Source organism: Hemiscyllium ocellatum, chromosome 13 (genome assembly GCF_020745735.1).
Source record: "Hemiscyllium ocellatum isolate sHemOce1 chromosome 13, sHemOce1.pat.X.cur, whole genome shotgun sequence".
Taxonomy (NCBI): domain Eukaryota; kingdom Metazoa; phylum Chordata; class Chondrichthyes; order Orectolobiformes; family Hemiscylliidae; genus Hemiscyllium; species Hemiscyllium ocellatum.
This window is the reverse complement of record NC_083413.1, coordinates 72,005,879-72,029,528: the sequence shown is the minus strand read 5'-3', so window position 1 is coordinate 72,029,528 and position 23,650 is coordinate 72,005,879. Positions and strand designations below refer to the sequence as shown.

The window sequence follows — 23,650 nt, the reverse complement described above, 5'->3', positions numbered from 1 at the left end:
TGCAGATTGCTGTTTTTCACATCTCACTTTGATTAGTATCCTTAAGTTTACCAGCAAATCTAGCTACCATTGATTCAATTCATTCACCTCCCTATTCATTGAGATAAAATATCAAAACCCCAACTGAACCCTATGACACTATACACATCAAAAACTCCAAATACAACTGATCAGTACCAAACAAAATTTAAACAAAAAGAAGCGCTTTGCAAATTACTGTAAAACAATGTGTTTAGTCCTTTACTGGAAGCAAAAATGGAAAATATAAAGCAAAATGGCATTTATAATTCTGGTGGAGATTTTATTATTGAGTGACACAAACTGCAAATATGCTGACAGAACATAACTGACCATAATTGACTTTGACAACTTCAATAGAGAAAAACAAACTTACTATTTCCAGTAATTTTCATTCTCATTCTAAATTAATGCCAGGGTCTGCAATTAACTGATTTCCATTTTTATAGAATCCCTACAGTGCAGAAGCAGGCCATTCGACCCATCGAATCTACATCGCCCCTCTGAACAGCATCCTAACCCAGACCCACTCCCCAACCTATCCCCACAAGCCTACATTTCCCACGGCTATTCGGCCTCCCCGACATATCTTTGGACACTATGGGCAATTTAGAATGGCCAATCCACCTAACCTGCCCATCTTTGGGCTATGGGAGGAAACCGGAGTAAACCCACGCAGACACGGACAGAATGTGCAAATTGCACACAGTCATCCGAGGGTGGAATCGAAATCGCTGCTAGGCATTAGTGCTAATCACTGAGGCACCGTGCCACCCATTTGCTCAAAAGCAAACGCAGTGTATTTCTTTTCTGGCTGTTGTAAGTGGTGATCCTTCAAAAACCGCAGACGATCAAAACAACGTTGTGTGTTTCGACTGGGGACGTGAGGCTCAAGATGACAAGACAAGAGCTGTCGACAACAACAAAGCAAAGTGGGAGCAAATTAAAAAAACGGCAGTGGGGGGGGGGGGGGAGAGAAGAGGTTTGAACAGAAAACCCTTCTTCTATGCAACATCGGTAAATCTCAATTCCTCCCCACCCCAAACAAATCCACCAGCCGGTCTGAACCATTTGCGAGGCCGACGTTGTGCGTGACAAGTCAGGAAGCAGTCAATTGTCAATGGCTGCAACCAGAGGTTGGGAGGGAGGGAGGCAGCGCGGACATTGCAAAGGAAACACCTCCCTCTCTCCCCGCCCCGCTCCACAATAACCATCGCCATACAGGACGCCCGAAACAACAGCCTTTTTCCCCCGAAACAGGGCCCGAAAGGGATGCGAGGGCTCGATGAAATAACACCAGCAACAACAACAGCACACCACACCTCTCCCCCCCCCCCCCCCCCATCATCATCCCCGGGGAAATCAGCCATCCGCAGAGCCCCGGGGGCCCGAGGGAAAGGTGGTGGTTGGAGAGGTGGACAGAGGGGGCGGGCTCGCCAGGCCCCGGTGTCAAAGTGACGATCAAAACGACGATCAAAACGACAACGGACCCGGGACACCCCCCCCCGCCCCCGACAATCGGACGGCGGAGGCAACGAAACGGAGAGGCCCGGATTCTTCTCTTCCCCTCCCCCGGGGTGTCAGCGATCGCAGCCACGGGCCGGAGAAAGGGGGGAGGGGAGAGGAGGGCAACCCACCCTGACTGAACGATTCCAGCGATGCAGACTCTCCTCGCTCACTCCGCCTCACATCAGCGACGCTGCGCAACAACTGCAAGCCTTCCCCTCCCCCCCTTCGCTTGCCTCACTCCTCCTCACCTTCCCGCCGCCACTTCCGGCCAGCCCGTGCCTGTCCACGCCCCTTCCGGGCCTCACGCTGACGTCAGATGGGCGGGTCCAGCTGGTGACGGCGGCGACAGTAACGTCGAGGTAGAAAGTGCGAGAAGGATCTAGCGTCGTCTGTGCAGAGCGTGAGAAGGGAAGGGATGAGATTTACCGCCGACAGCCGCAATGTGAAACTGCCTCCGAAATTTGAAAGAAGACGGTTTAGAACGGATGGGTTTTTATTTTGTATATTTTATGTCATGATACACCTCTAGAGCAGGTGGGGCTTGAGCCCTGGATCTGAATTAGAGCCACTAACACTACACCACCACAGCACTAATGGTTGGGTTTTGGTACTGTAGAAAAATGGAAGGGGGACAATAAGACAATGAATGGTATTGATTTTTGGACAATCTGATTACCTACTGCAGTTTTCCCATTACTTCAGGCACTGATGGAGACCATTTGGCGCCTCAAATGTCCCATGTCAGCTTTGTAGGAACGAATTTAAGTTTAATTTTTATCTTTTTAACTGTCAGCTTTCCATATGGCAATCCAGCCAATCTTTTTCCCTCACTTAATCTCCAATGTTTGGCCAGTTTTCTGTTCAAATCGTCAATTGTCTCACACAAATGGTCAACATTTTATTGCTGGCTAAACCACACTTTATGCCCCCAGTGTGTTTTGCCACCACCTAATCAGAACGGAACAATTTTTCCTTCTGACAGAACTTACTTGGGAATGTTGCACCAATAATCATACGCCACTGTTCCACACATCATTACAAGATGTGTAAACATATAAAACTCAGAATGAGGACAGCAACACCCAATTTCCTTTACTGACTGCTTTCTTCAATAACGGTAAAAGACAAAAAGATCTGAATCTGCTTAACATTCAATGAGATTATGGCTGATCAGATAACCCCCAATTCTGTTTTTATGCCTTATCCGCATAGCCCTTGATTCCCTTATTTAAAATCATCCATTTTAGTCCTAGTAATAAGTAAAGATCTTGTTTCTATAGCTGTCTGCAATAAAAAATGCCAGAAATTAAATACCCTCTGGAAGAAGAAATTCCAACTCATCTCTGTTTCAGCAGAGTTTTAGCATTATTGCACCTTCTGACTGTAGACTCCCACGAGTGGAAAGCACCACACTGCATTTATCTTGTCAATCCTCTGAAGAATTGTACATATTCCAATGGGTTGCCTCATTCTTCAATTCTGTCTTCAATGAATATAAGCCCGACCTTACTCAATCTCTCCTCATAAGAAAACCACTTCATGCTAGGATCAGCTAGTGACGTTTCTCTGGATTGCCTACAGTGCCACAAAGCTTTCCTTTTTTAAAGGGAACAAACATTTCACAGTGTTCCAATTGTGATCTAACGAGTGCCTTATAGTTTTAGAAAGTCCTTCCCGTATTTATACTCAACTCTCTTTGCAATAAAAGTCAACGTTCCATTTGCCTTCCCTGTTATATGCTGAATTTGCATACAAGCTTTCTGTGATTTATGCTCAAGAAACTCCAAATCGCTCTATGGTGCAACTTCCTTCCATCTTTGCCATTGAAATAATATTGAGCTCCTTTATTCTTCCAGCAAAACTGCATAACGTCACATTTTCCAACATGATTTTCATTATACCAAGTTGTTGCCCAATCGTTCAACATAACAAAAAACACAATAACTGGTGACAAGGATGGGAGTTGGACCACAAACTGTGTGTGAACTTTGTTTCTTTCTATCGGAAAGAAAGACATTGCCCCGATTTCGTAAACAGTGCAAAATTGTGGTAGGAACATCAGGAGAAACGTCACAGGGATGAAGTCGATGCTAGGGAACAGGGAATGCACTGGGGAGCAGGCTGAAAGTGGTGGTCATGAGGGGACTTGGGCCACAGCTGAAGGCAAAGAGGGCAGTACTCATCCAGGAACTTAATGATGTTGTTGTGTGTCATGAGGACTGTCAGGCTATGAGGGATTTTAGGGAAAAGTGGTACATTAACCAGTTGGTAAGGGAACGGTAGGTGCAGAGGACATTCATCTAGGGAATTCACGTACTGAATGGCTGCTCAACACACGTGGCAGGAAAAGTTCCTGATGTTGAGAAACAAAATGGTGGTAAATATTGGAAGGATGGGATATTTAAAAGAGAAAGATTGTTGGATTCTGCACACTGAACGTTTTAATGCATGTTTCAAGATGAATTGGTTGGCTGAGGGAATAATGGTACTGTCTGAGTACCATTAAGAGTAAGACCTTCATGATTCTGAGGGTTGTGGTGCAACTGGAGAAACCCATGGAGAAGACATACCAAGAGCTGGGGAGTTATTTTGAACCAGTGTCACTAATGATCACGAAATGTTTCTGGTTTTATAAATGGGTACAGCATGAAGGATACAGCATGAAGGAGAGAGAGGTGCTGAAAAAGCACCGCCAGTCAGGCAACATCTGAGGAGCAGGAGAGTAGGCGTTTCACACATAAGCCCTTTGTCAGGAATGAGCTCATTCCTGATGAAGGGCTTATGCCCGAAATGTCAACTCCCTTGCTCCTTAGATGCTGCCTGACCGGCTGTGGTTTTCCAGCACCACACTCTTTAACTCTGATCTCCAACATCTGCAGTTCTCCCAGCATGAACGAGAGTGTACCACCAAATTTGTAGCCCCCTTAAAGACGTTGTCGGAATATTACAAGGGTATCTCCAAGGTGCCTCGCAAAATTGTTTGGTTAACCTACAAACAAGGAGAGACCTGGATTTGAAGTCATCTTTCAAACTTGCTACCTCGATGGAATTGGCTGCCAATGAAGCAACATGGTTGAGTGACTAAGCCCAGGTGCATAGGATGTCAGAAACTCAGCAGAGTGTAGTACCAACAGTAGAATGCCATCGATGAGGCAAGAGTGACCGCAAAGAGTCAACGTGTCGGACTCGAGAAGCCCTGTGCTGCAGGCGTAAGCAAATGGACCACATACTACAAAATTGCCAAGTACAACTCTAGCAAAGGAAGGTTGTTTAAAGGAGACAATTCAGTGTATAAGGCATAAAGTACATGCTGCCAGCAAGGGAGTAGACTTGGCGTCACTGGGTCGGCGCAAGAAGTAACGTCCCAGATTGAGCAGGGTTTTGGTTAAACATCCTGTCGAAATGGGGTGAAGCTGATTGCTTTATGTTATTCCCAAATTAGAGGGTATGACAGTAAAGATGGAAGTCATTATGGTGTAATGGTGCCTCCAATTCCCATTTTATAGGATAAAGTTAAAGTCAGTGCCATTGAAGCTTGCCAAGATTACACTATAGACGTACTCAGAACAAGTGGTGCCACTGAAGGGTTGTGCACTGGTAAAAGTACAGCTGAGGGACAAATGTGCCAAACTGCCTGTGTATAGAATGTAAAGGTGACCACCGTACATTATTTGGGCAATCCTGGTTAGAAAAGTTAAAGTTAATTGGGTTATGGTTAACAGGCTAGTAGACTCAAAGGCACATCTACTACTGTATATTATCCATCCTAAAGTGAAAGAGGAACTGGAATGGCTGGTGAACCTGAGAGTGTTGGAATCAGTAACCACCTGTGAATGGGCCACTCCAGTCACCCCAGTCGTAAAAACAGATGGTGCAGCAAAGATTTGTGATGACTCTAAGGTCACAGTCAACCCAGCCCAATGTGCAGATCAATATCCACTTCCATGCATTTCAGATTCTTCACTGGGGAAAGAAATTTTCAGAAATAGATCAGTTGCAGGATTACCATGCAAAGATGGACCATGCAAAGGTGTCCCAGCCACTGCTGATGACTGACACACAGGCGACTGTTTTGCTATGACTAGCTGTCTTTTGGATCATGTCAGCACCGGCTCTATTTCAGAGGGCCATGGACCAAATTTTTAATGGATTGCAAGGGGTCCAGTGTTATTGGATGACATTTTGATAACTGGATTGTACAAAAAGGAGTAATTGAAAAGCCAAGAAGAAACTCTAAAAGGTTAGCAAAACATGGCCTAAAAGTAAAAAGGGAGACATGCAAGTTTTTCTTAGAGGCATTCATGGAGTTCCAGGGCCATATGGTCAATGATAAGGGAAGATGCAATGTGCCACTGAAGTTGGAATGTCCAGTACCACATGCCATCTGGCCTAATGTGAAGGTGCAACTGGAACTGAAACCTGAGAGTGTTGGAACCAGTAATCACCAGTGAATGGGCTATTCCAGTTATTCTGATTTTGAAAACAGATGATGTGGTGAAGATTTGTGGTGACTTTAAGGTTGCAGTTCACCCAGTCCAATGGATGGATCAATACCCACTACAACACCTAATATGGTCAATGGAATGGAAGAAAGACATTCTCAAAAGTGGATCTGTCGCAGCCTACTTACAGATGAGGCAAGCAAGGGAATCCCAGCCACTATCGTTAGATAGTGACACACAGGCAATTGTGTCACTACTAGTAGCTCCCCTTTGTCATCATATTAGCACTGGCTCTATTTCAGAGGGCCATGGACCAAATTTTGAGTGGATTGTCAGGTGTCCAGTGTTATTGCATGATATTTTGGTCAGTGGATCAACCAAAGAGATGCATTTGAAAAGCTTAGAGATAAAAAGAGGGAAATGTGAGTTTTTTGTTTTGAAAATTCCTTTGAGTTTCTGAACTATGTAATTGATGTTAAGGGGCTACACGAGGTGCCAAAGAAGATGGGGGCTGTCATAAAGGTCCTAAGACCAGAGAATGTATCTCAACTGAGATCATTCTTGGGACTTGTAATTTCCGATGTCAAGTTTATGTCAGAGAAGCACAGAAATGCAGATGCTTTGTCTAGGTTCACAATACTAAGAAATAAGGATGTTCCAGACTGGAACCTGAGAATTATGTACTTTTCCCAGGAAGACAAGGTTATGGTGTCAGCATGTCAGGTATAGAAAACTACCCAGAATGACCAGCCTTGAGCCTAGTGGTGCACTTAGTCCTGAGAGGACAGACTTGTCATAGAGATCGCCCAGAATTATTCCTGATGAAGGGTATTTGCCCGAAACATCGATTTTCCTGCTCCTCGGATGCTGCCTGACCTGCTGTGCTTTTCCAGCACCACTCTAATCTACACTCTGATTTCCAACATCTGCAGTCCTCACTTTGCCTTATGACTCCACCTATCCAGGAGTTGGGAGTTGTCTGTATCAGATGGGTATTTAGTGTTGGAAATGACAGTTGTTATTGCTGTCCTGTTAAGAGGAAAGGTGTTGGGAAAAGTGCATACCAGTGTGGTGTGCATGAAAGAAATAGCCAGAAGCTGTGTCTGGTGATCAAATGTGGATTCGCAGGTTACATGAAGCTGAATCATGTGAATCCTGTGCATTAATAAGGAAGGGCCTTTGTTGTTACCTCTTCAACCATGCGAGTAGGATCATTCAACGTGGTTGCATTTTCATGTCAATTTTGCAGGACCAGTAGAGGGATGAATGTTACTAATGGTTGTGAATACTCGCTCCAAGTGGCCATAAGTGACAATCATCAAGTCAGTATCAGCGGGAGCAATGATGGACTGACGGTATGAAAGATTTGTCAGGTTTGGAAACCCTGAACAACTTGTGAGTGACAATGGTCCACCATTTGTGGTGTATGAGTTCAAAGAGTATCTGGAAAATCGTGAAATTAGGCATATGAGATCAGCTCCATATCAACCTGCGACAAACAGTCTGGGCAACAAGAGCCAATCAGAGGCATAGTTGCGGAACAACCAGAGATTGTGGAAGCACAGGAGACTACATTAGAAAATGTTCCTGAGACGGGGAGATGGTCTTCTAGGAATCACCATCCCCTGAGAGACTGATCGTGTCAGTGTAAACTATGCAAGGGCCGTTTTCTTTTTCTAATTTTTTGCACATGTTCCTGATGATGTGTATATTTTAGCTACAATGCTTGCAACATCGTCATAGGTGTTGAAGATATATGTAATGAAATGAGGACTATGGAAATGAAGGCTGAGGGATTTTACACATGTAGTTGGGTGTGTGTAGCCCCTTTAAATGAATATGTCTTGTGACCCGGAGGCCAGAGGTGGAGGAGATAGAGACTGTAGAGCTGAGTGGACACACAATTATGTGCTCCTTGTTCAAGTTTACTGTCTGTCTATCTTGTGTTCTATTTTTGTTTCTAGAGATGCAGGCCACAAACTGTGCAAATGCCTTTTTTTTTGTCGGGAAGAAAGATGTCACCCAGAGTCCGAAAAGAGCGTTGAATCATGGAGGTAACATTGAGGGAATCGGTCACAAGGGCACCCGGACTGATGTTGATGCCAGGGAAGAATAGTATGCACTTTGGACCTGGCTGAATGCTGTGGTTGTGAGGAGTCTCAGACCGCAGCAGATGGTTGATGAGGGGAGTACTCACCCGGGAGTTTACCAAAGTTGTTGCAGACAGCGGTCACAAGAGTTTTTGTGCTGTGGACATCGCTAGGAAAGAGCAGCACACTAGTACAGTTGATGAGGTTGCTCATGTTATGGTGGGCAATCACCAAGGGGATTGGGACTGCGAACGGCTACTTGATTCGAGTGGTGGAAATACAGAATGATGGGCAATATTGGAGGGATGTGATATTTGATGAAGGACAGAATGTTGAATACTACACCGAATGTTTTGATGTATATTTCAAGGAGAATAAGCTGAAAGCATAATGGCACTGACTTTTCTTGAGTACTATCGGGAGCAGGACTTTCAAGATTTTAAGGAGTCTGGTGCAACCAGAGAAATCCATGGAGAAGACATACCATGAACTGGGGAGTTATTTTGCACCATTGTCATTAATCTTTGCAGAATGTTTCTATTATTCAAAAAGAATATAACAAAATAGACAGTCTATCGCCCAATTTGTACAAGTCTAAAAGAGGTTAGTGAAACATTGCAAGATCATAGAGTTTCTCCAAACTACCTTGCAGGACAATTTGGCTTGTGGCCTCTGACACAAGGCCATCCAATGGAAGTTATTAACAAGAAGAGACCTGGATTTCAGAGTTGAAGTTGCTACTTGATGGAATTTGCCATTAGAGAAGCAGCCCAGATGGGTGATGGTATTCAGGTGCACCGACTAGTGGAAACTCAGCAAAGAGCGATAACAATCATAAAATGCCTTCAATATGGCAAGGGTGCCACAAAAAGTCAACGTGTTGGACTCAAGAAGTGCTGTGCTGCTGATGTAAGCAATTGCTCCATATTCCCCAAATTGCTGAGTACAAATCAAGGAAGAAAAGGCTGGTTAAAGGAGACAATTCTTGGACAAGGCATAAGATACATGCCACCAGCCAAGGAGCAGATTGGGAGTCAGTTCGGTTGATGAGAGAAGCAGAAGGCCCAGAGTCAGCAGGGTTTTGGTTAAACAACCTGTTGATGTGGAGTGAAGCTGATCGTTCTGGGTTCTGCCAAATGAAAAGGTAAGACATTAAAGATGGAAATTGAAATTGGGGTGTAACAGTGGCTCTGTTATAGGGTAAATCAATGTATAGGGTAATTTAAAGGCACTGCCATGGAAGCTTGCCTGGATTACACCACAGACATATATGGAACAAATGATGTCACTGAAGGGCTGTGTGCTGGTAAAATTACAATAGAGGGAACCAGTGTGGTGAACAGCCTGTATATGAAATGCGACTTCCCTGCATTATTTGGATGTTTCTGGTAATAGAAATTACAGTTAAATCGGAACATGGTTAATAATTTGGAGGACTCAAAAATGAGTTTGCAAGAGATTTTGGACAGGTAAAAGGATATTTTCAGAGGGAATTCTGGGGGAAATGAAAGGAGTTGGAATTAAACTTTGATTGAAGCAGGAGGCTTGTCCAATGAGTGTGAAGGCACATTCACTACGATACGCCGTCCAGCTGAGAATGAGGGTAGAAGTGGAATGGCTGGTGAACCTGAGAGTGTTGGAACCAGTAAGTAGCAGTGAGTGCACTAATCCAATTGTCCTAGTCTTAAAAGCAGATGGTGTGGTGAAGATTTATAGTAACTTTAAGGTTACAGTCATCCCACCCTGATCTGTGGATCAGTACCCACTTCCGCAGAATTAGGACCTGCACATTGGACTGGCTGCAGAAAGAAATTCTCAAAAATTGATCAGTCGCAGGCCTACTTAAAAATGGAACATGTGAATGAGTCCTAGCCGCTGCTGATGACAGTGACACACAGGTGATTATTTGGCCACAATTAGCTTCCTTTTAGCATCATGTCAGCACTGGCTCTATTTCAGAGGGCTATGGACCAAATTTTGAATCGATTGTGAGGTGTCCAGTGTTACTGGCTGATATTTTGGCTGCTGGATCCTCTGAAAAATAGTACTCACAAAGCCAAGAAGAAAGCATAAAATGGTTGGAAGAACATGACCTTAGCACTACTGGGAAATATGTTCTTGACTGGAACCTGAAAATTAAGTACTTTTCCCAGGAAGGCAAGGTACAGGTTTAATGAGTCAGATGCAGAAAGCTACCCAGAGTGAAATTAATTCTGAGAAGAAGGACCTTTCATAGAGACTGCCCAGTGTTATGACCCCACCTGTCCAGGAGGGGTCATAAAGATGTGTGCTTAATGTGGGGAATGAGAATTATTATCCCTGTCCTGTTAAGAGATAAGGTGATAGAAGAAGTGTACCACAGCATGGTCCGAATGAAGGAAATACCCAGAAGCTGCTACTTATGGTTAAATGTAAGATCCCAGATTGACGAGAAAGCAGGATCATGTGAATCTTGCGCATTAGTCAGGAAGGGTCCTCCATTGTCGCTCCATCTCCCATGGGAACGGCTTCAATCACCGTGACAATGGATTCATTGTCAATTTTGCAGGACCAGTAAAGGGATGGGTTTTATTAGTAGTCATGGATGCCCACTTCAAATGGTCTGAGATGGCAACCATGAAGTCAGTGTCAGTGGAAGCAATGGAAACCAACTGGATGAAAAAGTTGCCAGGTTCAGGAACCCTGAACAAATAATGAGTGACAGTGCTCTGCTGTTTGTGGTGCATGAGTTCAAGGAATACCTGGAAAATCATGGAATTAGACATATGAGATGGGCTCCTTGTCACCCTGCAACGAAAAGCCTGGACAACCAGAGCCAATCAGAGAGAGGCATACTTGCCGAATGACTGGAGATTTTGGTAGCCCAGGAGACCACATTCGAAAAGGTTCCTGAGAGGAGGAGATGGTCTTCTAGGAATCAACATTTCCCCAAGAGTTTGATGGTGTCAGTGTAAACTACGAAAAGGTTGTTTCCTTTTTCCATTATTTTGTACGTATTCCTGATTATGTATATTTGTTATTTATTGGATCCATATATATTATGTAAGAACATAAGAGCAGAAGTAGGCCATCTGGCCCATCGAGCCTGCTCTGCCATTCAACAAGATCATGGCTGATCTTTTTGTGGATTCAGCTGCACTTACTGCCCATTCACTGTAACCCTTAATTCCCTTACATTTTCAAAAATCTATCTTTGCCTAAAAAAAAATAGTAAAGGATGAGAGATGTTACATATGTAGTTGTGTGTGTTGCCCACTAAGAATCTCAGGTGCCACAGGTGACCTAGAGGTGGGAGATAAAGGGGCTGTCTAGAACGGAATATAGAGCTGAGTGTGCACACAATTAAGTATTCCTTCTTGACGTTTGCCATCTGTCTGCATCATGTTCTATTTCTTTTTCTAGTAAAGCGCAAACACAAGAATTCATGATGAGGATAGGATTCAGGCCTCAAGCTGTGAGCAAACACCATTTTTTTTCGGTTGGGAGGAAGCATGTTGCCTGGAGAATGAACTCAGCACGGTATTGTGGAGTTAACATTGAGGAAGGTGGTCACGAGGGTACTTGAACAGATGTTGATGCCAGGGAAGAACAGTACACACTATGCAGCACACCAAATGTGGTGGTCATGAGGGATCTCGGGCTGCAGCTGGTGGCTGAAGATTGGGATACTTACGCAGGAGCTGACCGAAGTTGTTGCAGAGATTGGTCATGATGGGTCTCGAGCTAGAGACGTTGCTTGGGAAGAACTGCACACTAATACTGTCAGTGAGGACGTGTTCGGTGTGAATGGGGTTCAGGGAGGGGACTAGGGCTGTGAACGGCTTCTAGACTCAAATAGCAGGAATACAACATGGTGGATAATATTGGGGGGATGAAGAGACAGAATGTTGGACATTGCACTGAAAGTTTTGATGCTTGATTTTTGGGGAATAAGGTGGCTAAAAACATAATTGGACTGGGTTTTCTTGAGTACCGTTGGGAACGAAACCTTCCCGATCGTAAGGAGTCTGGTGCAACGAGAGAAAGCCATGGCGAAGACATACCAAGAACTCTAGAGCTATTTTGTGCCAAAGCTACTGATAATCACAGAGTATTTCTGTTTTTATGAACCTGCGCAACATGAAGGAGGGTCAGTTACCCAATTTGTCATTGCCTTAAAGAAGTTAGTGGAACATTGCAAAGTTGGAAGGTTCCTCCAAGTTGCCTTGCAGGACTATTTAGTTTGTGGCCTCTGAACACAACAGTCCAGTGGAAGCTACTAACAAAGAGATTTGGATTTCAAGGCAGCTTTTGAAATTGGTGAAAAAATCCAGAAGAATTGCAGATGTTGTGAATTAGAAACAAAAAAATTACATTGCTGGAAAAGCTCAACAGATCTGGCAGCATCTGTGGAGAAAATCAGAGTTAACGTTTTGGGTTGAGTGGCCCATCCTCAGAACAACCCTTCTTGTGACGATGATGGGTGGATACCTTGTCTGAAGCTCAGCAGAATGTGGTACCAACTGGGGAGTGCTGTTGATGTAGCAAGAGTGGCCAGATGGAGTAAACGTGTCAGACCCAAGAAGCCCTGTGCTGCAGGTGTAAGCATATGGGCCACATAACACAAAATTGCCAATTGCAACTCAAGGAAAAGAAGGGTTTTGAAATGAGACAATTTGGGGGACAAATGATAAGGGACATTCCGCCACCTAGGGAGTATGCTGGGAGTCAGCTGGGTCGGCATGAGAAGCAGAAGGCCCAGATTCAGTAAGGTTTTGGTTAATCACCTTGTTGTTATAGGGTGAAGCTGATTGCTCTGGTCCTTCCCAAATTAGAGAGTAAGACAGTAAAGATGGATGTCGATATGGGTGTAGTGGTGTGTCCAATTCTGAATTCAATGTATAGGATAAACGTAAAGGCATGGCCATTGAATTTTGCCAAGTTTACACTACAGAGGTGTACGGAACAAGTGGTGTCATTGAAGCACATCCACTTCCGCACTCCATCTGGACTAAAGTGAAGGTGCAACTGGAACTGGAACCTTTGAGTGTTGGAAGCAGTCAGCTCCAATGAATGGGCCACTCCAGTTGAGCTGGTCTTAAAAACAAAAGATGTGGTGAAGAATTGTAGTGACTTTAAAGTTGCAGTTCACCCAACCCATTGGGTAGATGAATACCTACTATAACATGTTTAGGATTTTTGTTCAGTGACCTGGTTGGGGGAAAGAAATTGTCAAAAATGGAGCTGTTGCAGCCTACTTATGGATGGGGCATGCAAGGGAGACCCAGCCACTATCGTGAGATAGTGACAGTCAGGTGATTGTTCCACTATAAGTAGCTTTCCTTTGTCATCACATCAGTTGTGGCTGTATTTTAGAGGGCCAAGGACCAAACTTTTAATGGATTGCCAGATGTCCGCTGTTATTGGATGATATTTTGGTCAGTGGATCGTCCAAGAAAGTGTGTTTGAAAAGCCAAGAAGAAACACTGAAAGATTGACGGAACACGGCCTACAAGTAAAAAGGAAGAAATATGAGTTTTTTTGAAGACTTCTTCAAGTTCCTGGAGCATGTAATTGATGGTAAGGGACCACACAAAGTGCTACAGAAGATGGAGGCTATCATAAAGGCCCTAAGACCAGAGAATGTGTCCCAATTGAGATCATTCTTGGGACTTGTAAAAATTGCTGTGTCAAGTTTGTGTCAGAGAAGCACAGAAAAGCAGATGCCTCGTTTAGGTTAGTGCTAAGAGGAAATAAGGATTAGATTCCCTACAGAATGGAAACAGGCTCCTTTCGCCCAACAAATCCATTCCAACCCTCTGAAGAGTAGCCCACCAGCCCCATTCCCCTACCTTATATTTACCCCGACTAATGCACCTAACACTATGGGCAATTTAGCATGGCCAGTTCACCTGGCCAGCACATCTTTGTATTATGGGAGGAAACCAAAACACCCAGAGGAAACCCGCACAGACACGGGGTGAACATGCAAACTCTACACAGACAGTCACCCAATGTGGGAATTGAACCCGGGTGCCTAGTGCTGTGAGGCAGCAATGCTAACCACTGAACCACTGGAACCTGAAAATTATATACAAGGCTATGGAGTCAGGTGCAGAAAGCTACCCAGAGTTACTCAGTCTTGGGCTAAGTGGTGAATTTGCTCCTGAGAGGACAGACGTGTCATAAAGATCACCCAGAATTATGAACTCACCTGTTCAGGAGATTGGAGTTGTCTATATCAGATGGGTATTTAATGTGGGGCATGAAAGTTTTTATCTCTGTTCTATTTTGAGGAAAGATGCTGGGACAAATGCACCCCAGTGTGGTATGAATGAAAGAAGTAGCCAGAAGCGACTTTGGTATTTGAATGTGGACTTCCAGGTTGACAAGAAGTGGGATCATGTGAATTCTGTGCATTCATAAGTAAGGGGACTCTGTTGTCACTCCTTCACTCATACAAGCAGCCTCAGTCACCATGGCAGTGAACTCAAGGTGTTTTTGCAGGAGCAGTAGAGGGACGAATGTTAGTACTGGTCATGGATGCCTACTTTAAGTGGCCTGAGCTGGTGATCATGAAATTGGTATCAGCGGAAGCAACGATTGACTGGATGAAAAATTTTCGAGTAAAAAGTGAGGTCTGCAGATGCTGAGATCAGAGCTGAAAATGTGTTGCTGGTTAAAGCGCAGCAGGTCAGGCAGCATCCAAGGAACAGGAAATTCGACGTTTCGGGCACAAGCCCTTCATCAGGAATGGATGAAAAATTTGCCAGCGTTGGGAACCCTGAACAAATCATGAATGACAGTGGTCAACAGTGTGTGGCTACATGCATTCAAGGTGTACATGGCATGTCATTCGTAGTGTGTTGCCACTGTAAAAACACGGTCATGTGACTGGGAGGCGATAAAGGGGTTGACTGAAACTGATTGCGGAGCTGAGTGGACACGCAATTATGTATCCCTTGTTCACTTTCCATCTACCTATCTTTGTTTCTAGTGTACCACAAACACAAGAATTAGCGATGAAGGTGGATTCAGCCCACAAACTGAGTGAACGTCTTTTCATTTGTTGGAAGGAAAAATGTTGCCCGGAGTTCGAAAGCATGGAATTGCGAAGGTTACGCTGAGGGAATTGGTTGTGAGGGCAGACTGGCTGATATTAATCCAGCAAAGAATGATATGCAATAAGGCGCAGGCTGTGTGCTGTGATCATGGGATGTCTCCACCTGCAGCCATTGGCTGAAGAGGAGAGTATTCGCCTGGGAGCAGCCCAAGACCCATTATTAACCCTCTCTGCAACAACTCTGGTCTGCTCAGACTGCTAGGGAACAGTAATACTCAAACACAGTTGGTGAGGTTGTGGTCAATGTGGAGGGCGTTCACAAAGGAGACTGGGTTGTGAAAGGCTACTAGATTCGAATGATGGGAATAGAGAATAATGGATAGTATTGGAGGAATGGAGAAAGTGAGGACTGCAGATGCTGGAGGTCAGAATCGAGAGTCTGGTACTGCAAAAGCACAGCTGGTCAGGCAGTATCCGAGGAGCAGGAGAGTCGATGTTTCGAGCATAAGTTCTTCAGGAATAAGAGGTTGGCCCAAGGAGACTGAGAGATAAATGGGAGGAGGTTTGATGCTCGGGTAAAGGTAGCTGGGAATGCAATAGGTAGCTGAAGGTGGGGAGTGATGGTGATAAGTCGGAGAGGAGGGTGGAGTTGATAGATGGGAAGGAAGACAGATAGGACAGTTCAAAAGGGCAGTGCTGAGTTGGAAGGTTGGATCTGGGATCATGTCGAGGGAGGGGTAATGAAATTGGTGAAATCAACATTTGATCTCGTGGTTGGAGGGTCCCAAGGCAGAAGATGAGGCATTCATCCACCAGGTGTTGGGTGGCTAGAGTTTGGCCATGGAGGAGGCCCAGGACTTGCATGTCCTTGGTGAAGTGGGAGGAGAGTTAAAGTGTTTGGCCACAGAGGGGTGTGGTTGGTTAGTGCGTGTGTCCCAGAGATGTTCACTGAAATGTTCCACAAGGTGGCATCCTGTTTCTCCAATGTAGAGGAGACCACATCGAGAGCAACGGATACAGTAGATGACTTGTGTGGAAGTACAGGTAAATCTCTGTCTGATGTGGAAGGATCCTTTGGGGCCTTGGACGGAGGTGAGGGGGGAGGTGTGGGCGCAGTTTTTGCACTTCTTGCGGTGGCAGATGGATTTGCCTGGAGTGGAGGGTGGGTTGGTCAGGGGCGCAGACCTAACAAGGGAGTCACGGAGGGAATGGTCTGCAGAATGCAGATAGCGGTGGGGTGGGAAATATATCCCTGGTAGTGGGATCTGTTTGTAATCTGGATGGATTAGAGGAACGGGATATTTGATGAAGGGACAGAATGTTGGACAGTGAACACTGAAGGTTTTGATACATATTTAAAGGCGACCACGGTGAGCAAGACCTTCACGATTCTGGGGGTTCTGGTGTAACCAGAGAAACCCAGGGGGAATACATGCAAGAAGTGTGGAGTTATTTTGTACCAAAGCCACCAATGATTGCAGAATGTTTCTGTTTTTATAAATGGGTACAGCACAAAGTAAGCAATTTGTCACTGCCTGAGCAAGGTTAACAAAACATTGCAATGTTGGAGGGTTGTACAAAGGTGTTGTGCAAGACTATTTGATTGACACAAAACCATCCAACAGATGCTATTAACAAGGAGAGATGTGGATTTCAAGGCAGCCTTTGAAATTACTATCTAAATGGAATTGGCCACTAGCAAAGCAACCCAGTTCAGTGATGATGCTGTGGTGGATAGTGTGTCAGAAGCTCAGCAGAGTGCGGTACCAACCTTAGGTGCTGTTGATGTAGCAGAAGTGGCCAGACGGAGTCAGTGTGTCAGATCTGGGAAGTCCTGTGTCGCAGATGTATGTGAATGGGCAATATTCCCCAAAATTGCCAAGTACAACTCAAGAGAAGGATGTTTAAAGCAGACAATTCAGGAGACAAGTGATAAGGTACATGCTGCCAGCTAGGGGTAGACTGGAAGTCAGCTGGGTTGATGCGAGAAGCCAGTCTTTGGGTAAATATCCTGTCGTTATGGGGTCAAGCTGATTGTTGTGCATTCTTCCCAAATTAGAGGGTAAGACAGTAATGAATGAAGTCGATGTGGGTATTGTGGTGTGTTCATTTCCCAAATCTATCTATAGGGTAACGTTAAAGGCACTGTCATTTAAGTTTTCCAAGGTTACACTGCAGACATGCATGGAACAAGTGCCACTGAAGGGCTGTAACCTGGTAAAAGTATAGCTGAGGGACCAATGTGGTGAATTGCCTATGTATGTATTGTAAAGACAATTACTCTGCATTATTTGGATGTTCCCTGGTCACTGAAATTAAAGTTAAATTGGGTATGGTTAAGAGGCTGGCAGGCTCCAAAAAGCATTTGCAAGAGATTTTGAACAAGTAAAAGGCTGTCTTTGAGAGAATTCTAGGGGAAATGAAATTAAACTTAGTTTGAAGCAGGAGGCTCATCGAAGGAATCTGGAGGCATATCCATTACCATGCACATGTGGCCTAAAGTGGAGGTGAAACTAGAATGGCTGGTGAACCTGTCAGTGTTGGAACCAGTAACCACCAGTGAATGGGCCACTCAAGTCGCACCAGTCTTAAAAACTGACGGAGTGGTGAAGATTTGTGGCGACTGTAAAATCACAGTCAACTCTGCCTAATGTGCTGTTCAATGCCCACTTCCATGCATTTAGGATCTGTTCAGATTGGCTAGGAGAAAGAAATTCTCAGAAACTGATCTGTCGCTGGCCTTATAGATGGGGCATGTGAGCTGCTACTGACGATAGTGTCACACAGGCGACTGTTTTGTAACAAGTGGCTGCCTTTTGTCATCATGTCAGCACTAGCTGTATTTCAGAGAGCCATGGAACAAATTTTTAATGGATTGTGAGGTGTCCAGTGTTATTGGATGATATTTTGGCATTGAAATCTCCAAAAAATAATGTTTGAACAGCCAAGAAGAAACCCTAAAAGGCCTGCAGGAACAGAGCCTAGAAGTAAAAAGGGAGAAATGCAAGTGCTTTTTGAAGATAATCAGAGGGTTTCTGGGCCATATACCTGATTGTGAGACTTGACAGAAGGTGCCCAAGAAGATGGAGGCTATCATAAAGGCCCTCAGACCAGAGAGTGTGTCTCAACTGAGATTGGGACTTGTAAATTACTATGGCAAATTTGTGTCAGATTTGGCAATCATGCTAAAACCCATACGTCAGTTGCAGGGAAAAGGACAGGCATGAAAATGGACTCAAGAATGTAAGGAAGCCTGGAAAGTCCTAAAAAAAAGGATGGAAGTGTTGACTCATTTTGATCCAAAGTTGCCAAAGCAGTTAAACCTATGGGGTTGATGCTTTTCTGTCACATCTTGCTGAATGGAGAGCATTGAGTTCAGTGAGAAGAAGTTCACCCATTTCTTTTATGGCAGGCACTTCTGTGCTGCTGACTGACCACAAGCTGCAAAACTCCATTTTAGTTTCTTATATGGGAATACCACCAATGGTGGCATCATGCTTGTAGAGGTGAGCTCTGGCTCTGTCAGCCTACTTATATGAGATCAGATACTGACAGTCAGAGAGTCATGGCAATGCAGATGTTTTGTTTTTGTTAGCTCTGCCGGGAAGTAAGAATGTTCCCAAGTGGTGCCTGAAAATTATGTAGGTTTCCCAGGAAGACAAGATACCAGCGTCAGCAAGTTAGCTGTGGAAAGCAACCCAGAGTGACCTGGTCTTGAACCCAGTGGTGAACTTACTACTGAGAGGAAGGATGTTTCATGAAAATCGCTCATAATTATGCTCTGACCTGTTCAATAGGTGGGAGTTGTCTGTATCAGACTGATGTTTATCATGGGGAATGAGAGTACTCTTAAGAGGAAAGGTGCTAGGACAAATGCTCCCCGGTGTCATATGAATGAAATAAATAGGATCTACTTTTGTTAGTCGAATATGAACTCCCAGATTGATGTGAAGACAGGATCATGTAAATCCCACTTATTAATTGTCGCCCCCTCCATCCATTCAAACACTGTAGTGGTGGATTATGCCGATTTTGCAGAACCAGTAGGGGACGGATGTTAGTAATGGTTCTCGAAATCCTTTCTAAGTGGTCTGAGGTGGATTATCAGCAGAAGCAACGATAGACCGACTGAATTAAATATTTGCTAGGTTCAAGAACCCTGAACAAGTCATGAGTGACAATGGTCCACTGTGTGTGCACATGCCTGCAAAAAGTACATGGCAAATTATGAAATCAGACATGTGAAATCGGCTCTGTATAACCCTGTGGCAAATAGCTAGAACCACAAGAGCTCATTAGAGAGAGGCATACGGGTGGAATAACATAAGATTTAGGAGACTATATTAGAAAAGGTTCCTGAAATGAGGAGATAGCTGGTCTCTAGGATTCAACATCCCCTGTCACACTAAATGTGTCAGTGTAAAGTGCGGAAGGGTCATTTTCCTATGTCTTTTGTAGGTATTCCTGGCGATATGTATGTGTTAGCTATAATGCTTGCAATTATAGTGAATTATTACGTATATATATATATATATATATATATATATATATATAGACAAAGAGATTGTGAAAATAAAGGGTGAGGGATATTACATTAGTTGGGTCTGTGTTGCCCCTGTAAGGGAATGGGTCAAGTGACCCGAAGGCAGGAGATAGAGGCAGTCCAGAACCGACTGGAGTGGAGTGGACACACAGTAATGTATTCCCTGTTCACATTTATCCTCCGTCTATCTATTTCTGTTTTTAGTGAACCACAAACACAAGAACTAGTGACAAGCTTGGGAATCAAGCAACAAACTTGGAGCAAACACCTGTCCTTTTTGTCAGGAGGGAGAATGTCACCCAGAGTTTGTAAACATCGTGGAATTGTGGAGCTAACATCGAGGGAGTCAGTCACGAGGCACTTGTACTGATGTTGATGCCAGGGAAGAATGATACCTACTGAGGAGCAGGCTGTATATGATGATTGTGAGAGGTCTCCGACTGCAGATGTTGGCTGAAGAGGGGAGTTCTCATCTGGGAGCGGTTGTGGAGAGCGGTTAACAGAGACATTGGTTGTGGTATGTTAATAAGTGACATTGTGGTCAGTGCTGAGGGCGTTTGTCATGGGTACTAGAATTGAGAATGGCTACTAGACTCAAGTAGTGGGAATAAAGAATGATGGGATATTTGATGAACAGATACAATGTTGAACAGTGTTACACCATGTGTTTTGATGTGTATTCAAAGGTGAATAAGCTGGCTGAAGGCATAAGCGGACTGGGTTTTCTTGAGTACCTTTGTGAGCAAGACCTTCGCGATTCTGAGGAGGCTGGTGCAATCAGAGAAACCCACAGACAAGACATACCAAGAACTGGGGAGTTATTTTGCATAAGCCTTAATGATCATAGACTATGTCTGTTTTTTATAAACAGATAGAGCAAGAAGAAGGGTCTTCCACCCAATTTATCACTCCCTTTAAGAGATTGGCAGAATATTGCAAAATCGGAAGGTTCCTTCAAGGTGCCTTGCATGACCATTTGGTATGTGGCCTCTGATACATACCCATGCAACTAAAGGGAGGCTTGGATTTCAAGCCAGGTTTTGAAATTACTGCCTCAATGGAATTGGCCACTAGCAAAGCAGCCCCTGTTCAGTGATAATGCCAGGATTGACAGCATATGGGAAACTAAGCAGAGTACAATACTAACTATGGAGTGCTGTTGATGTGGCAAGAGTGGCCAGAAGGAATCGTGTCTGACCAGAGAAACACTGTGCTGCAGTTTTAAGGAAATGGGCTACATTCCCCAGAATTGTGACATACAACTGAAAGAAGACAAGAGTGTTTAAATTAAACAATTCAAGAGATAAGTCATGAAGGTACATGCCACCAGCCAGGGAATAGACTGGGAGTCAGTTGGGTCAGCACAAAAAGCAGAAAGTCTAAATATCCTGTCAGGGTGGGGTGAAGCTGATCATTCTGCGTTCTTCACAGGTTAGAAGGTAAGACAGTAAAGTTGAAAATCACTATGGGTGTAATAGTGTTTCCTATTCCCAAATCCATGTACAGGGCAAAGTTAATGGCATTGCCATTGTAACATGCCAAGAATATACAGCAGACATACATGAAACAAGTGGCGCCACTGAATGGCTGTGCTCTGCTAAAAGAAATGTTGAGGGACCAGTGAACTGCCTGTGTATGTAATGTAAAGGTGACTACCCTACATTATTTGGACATTTTTGGTTATAGAAATTAAAGTTAAATTGGGACATGGTTAATATGCAGGCAGACTCAAAACCAAGTTAGGAAGAGATTTTGAATAGGTAAAAGGATGTCTTCAAGGGAATTCTGGGGAAAATGAAAAAGTAGAAATTAAACTTCGACTTTAGCAGGAGGCTAATCAAAGGAATCTGAAGGCACATCCACTGCTAAATGCCATCTGGCCTAAAGGGAAGATGGAACTGAAATGGCTGGTGAACTTGAGATTGTTGGAACTGGTGACCGCCAGTGAATGGGCCATTCCAGTTGTCTCAGTCCTAAGACCAGATGGTGCAGTAAAGATTAGGGTCAACCCAGCCCAATGTGTGGATTAATATCCACTTGCATTTTTTAGGACCTGTTCAGTGGACTGTGTGGCGGAAAGAAATTCTCAAAAATGCATCTGTCGCAAGCCTACTTACAGATGAAATATGCCAATAAATCCCAGCTGCTGCTCACGATAGTGACACACAGGCGATTGTTTCTCTAGAAGCGGTTGCCTATTGGCATTATGTCAGCACTGGTTCTGTTTCAGAGCGCCATGGACCAAAATTTGAAAGCATTGCAAGGTGTCCAGTATCATTGGATGATATTTTGGTTACTGGATCTTCTGAAAATGAACATTTGAAAAGCCAAGAGGAAACCCTAAAAAGGTTGCAGGTATCCACCCTATAAATAAGAAGGGAGAAATACGAGTTTTTTTTAAAGACTCCATAGAATTCCTGTGCCATGTATTGGATGGTAAGGGTCTATGCAATGTACTCAAGAAGATGGAGGCTATCATAAAGTCCCCTAGACCAGAGAATGTATCTCTACTGAGATGGTTCTTGGGAATTATAAATTATTATGGGAAGTTTATGTCAGATTTGGGAATCGTGCTAAAACTTCTGTGTTGGTGGCTGGGAAAAGGTCAAAAGGTGAAAATGAACTCCAGAATGAAAGGATGCTTAGCAAGCCCTAAAAAGGATGGAAGTGTTGACTCATATTGATCGGAAGTGCCATCTTATGGGGTTAGTGCCATACTGTCACATATTTTACAGAATGGAGTGGCACTGTGACTTAGTAGTTAGCACTGCTGCCTCATGACATCAGGGACCTAAGTTCGCTTCCACCCTTGGGCGACTGTGTGTAGTATGCATATTCTCCCTGTGTGGGTTTCCTCCAGGTACTCTGGTTTTCTCCAACAGTCTGAAGATGTGCAAGTTAGGTGGATTGGCCATGCTAAATTACCCGTACTGTCCAGGAAAGTGTCCCATAGGAACGGTTTAGCCATGGAAAGCAGGAGTGCAGGGATAGGGTAAGGGGATAGGCCTTGTTGGGATGCATTTTGGAGGGTCAGTGTGAACTTGTTGGGTTCAGTGGCCTGTTTCTCGGCTGTAAGAATTCTATGAAAAGGCATTGTGTTTGGTGTTAAGAAGTTCACCCATTTATGGCAGGTACTTCGTGCTGCTAGCAGACCACAAACCACAAACCCCTTTTATTGTGGCTCATGCGGGAATATTATCAATGGCGGCAGTACACCTATAAGAGATGGCATCTGGCTCTGTTAGCTTATTCATGTGAGATCAGATACTGACAGTCAGAGAAGTGCGGCAATACAGATGCTTTGTCGAGGTTAGAACTACTATGAAGTAAGGATGTTCCAAACTGAAACCTGAAAGTTATGTACCTTTTCCAGAAAGACAAGGTACTGGTGTCAGCAAGTAAGGTGGGGAAAGCGACCCGTTATGACCTGGTCTTGAGCCTAGTGGTGAAGTTGATCTTGAGAGGAAGGAGCTTTTATGGAGACCGCACAGAATGATGACCCCATCTGTCCAGGAGGTGGTAGTTGTCCATATCAGATGGGTGGTTAATGTGGGGAATGAGAGTTGTTACCCTTTCCTGTTAAGAGGAAAGGTTCTGGGACACCTGGCGTGGTGTGAAAGAAGTAACCAGGAACTACTTTTGGTGGTCGAATGTGGACTCCCAGATTGACAAGAAGTTGGATTAAGTGAATCCTGTGCATTAGTAAGGAAGGGGCCTCTGTTGCCGCTTCCTCTCCCATGGGAGTGGCATCAGTCACTATGGCAGCGGAATCATGTTGATTTTGCAGGACCAGCAAGGGACAGATGTTACTATTGGTCACGAATGCTGACGACAAATGGCAATTGGTGGTGATCACGATGTCAGTACTAATGGAAGCAACGATATACTGACTTGATGAAAATTTTACCAGGTTCAGGAACCCTGAACATGATTGACAACTGTTTGTTGTGCATGAATTTGAGGAGTATCTGGAAAATAATGGAATCAGACATGTGAGAACGTATCC

General features: G+C 44.2%; 1 protein-coding gene across 1 annotated transcript in view; it reads right to left on the bottom strand.

Annotated features, from left to right (window-relative positions):
* fam168b (family with sequence similarity 168 member B) overlaps positions 1-1,782 on the bottom strand; it is a 46,735-nt gene extending 44,953 nt beyond the window's left edge. The window contains exon 1 of the mRNA XM_060834913.1: positions 1,656-1,782. The gene's annotated coding sequence lies outside the window, so the exon portion shown is untranslated. The remainder of the gene's footprint in view (positions 1-1,655) is intronic.
* Positions 1,783-23,650: the final 21,868 nt, after the last annotated feature.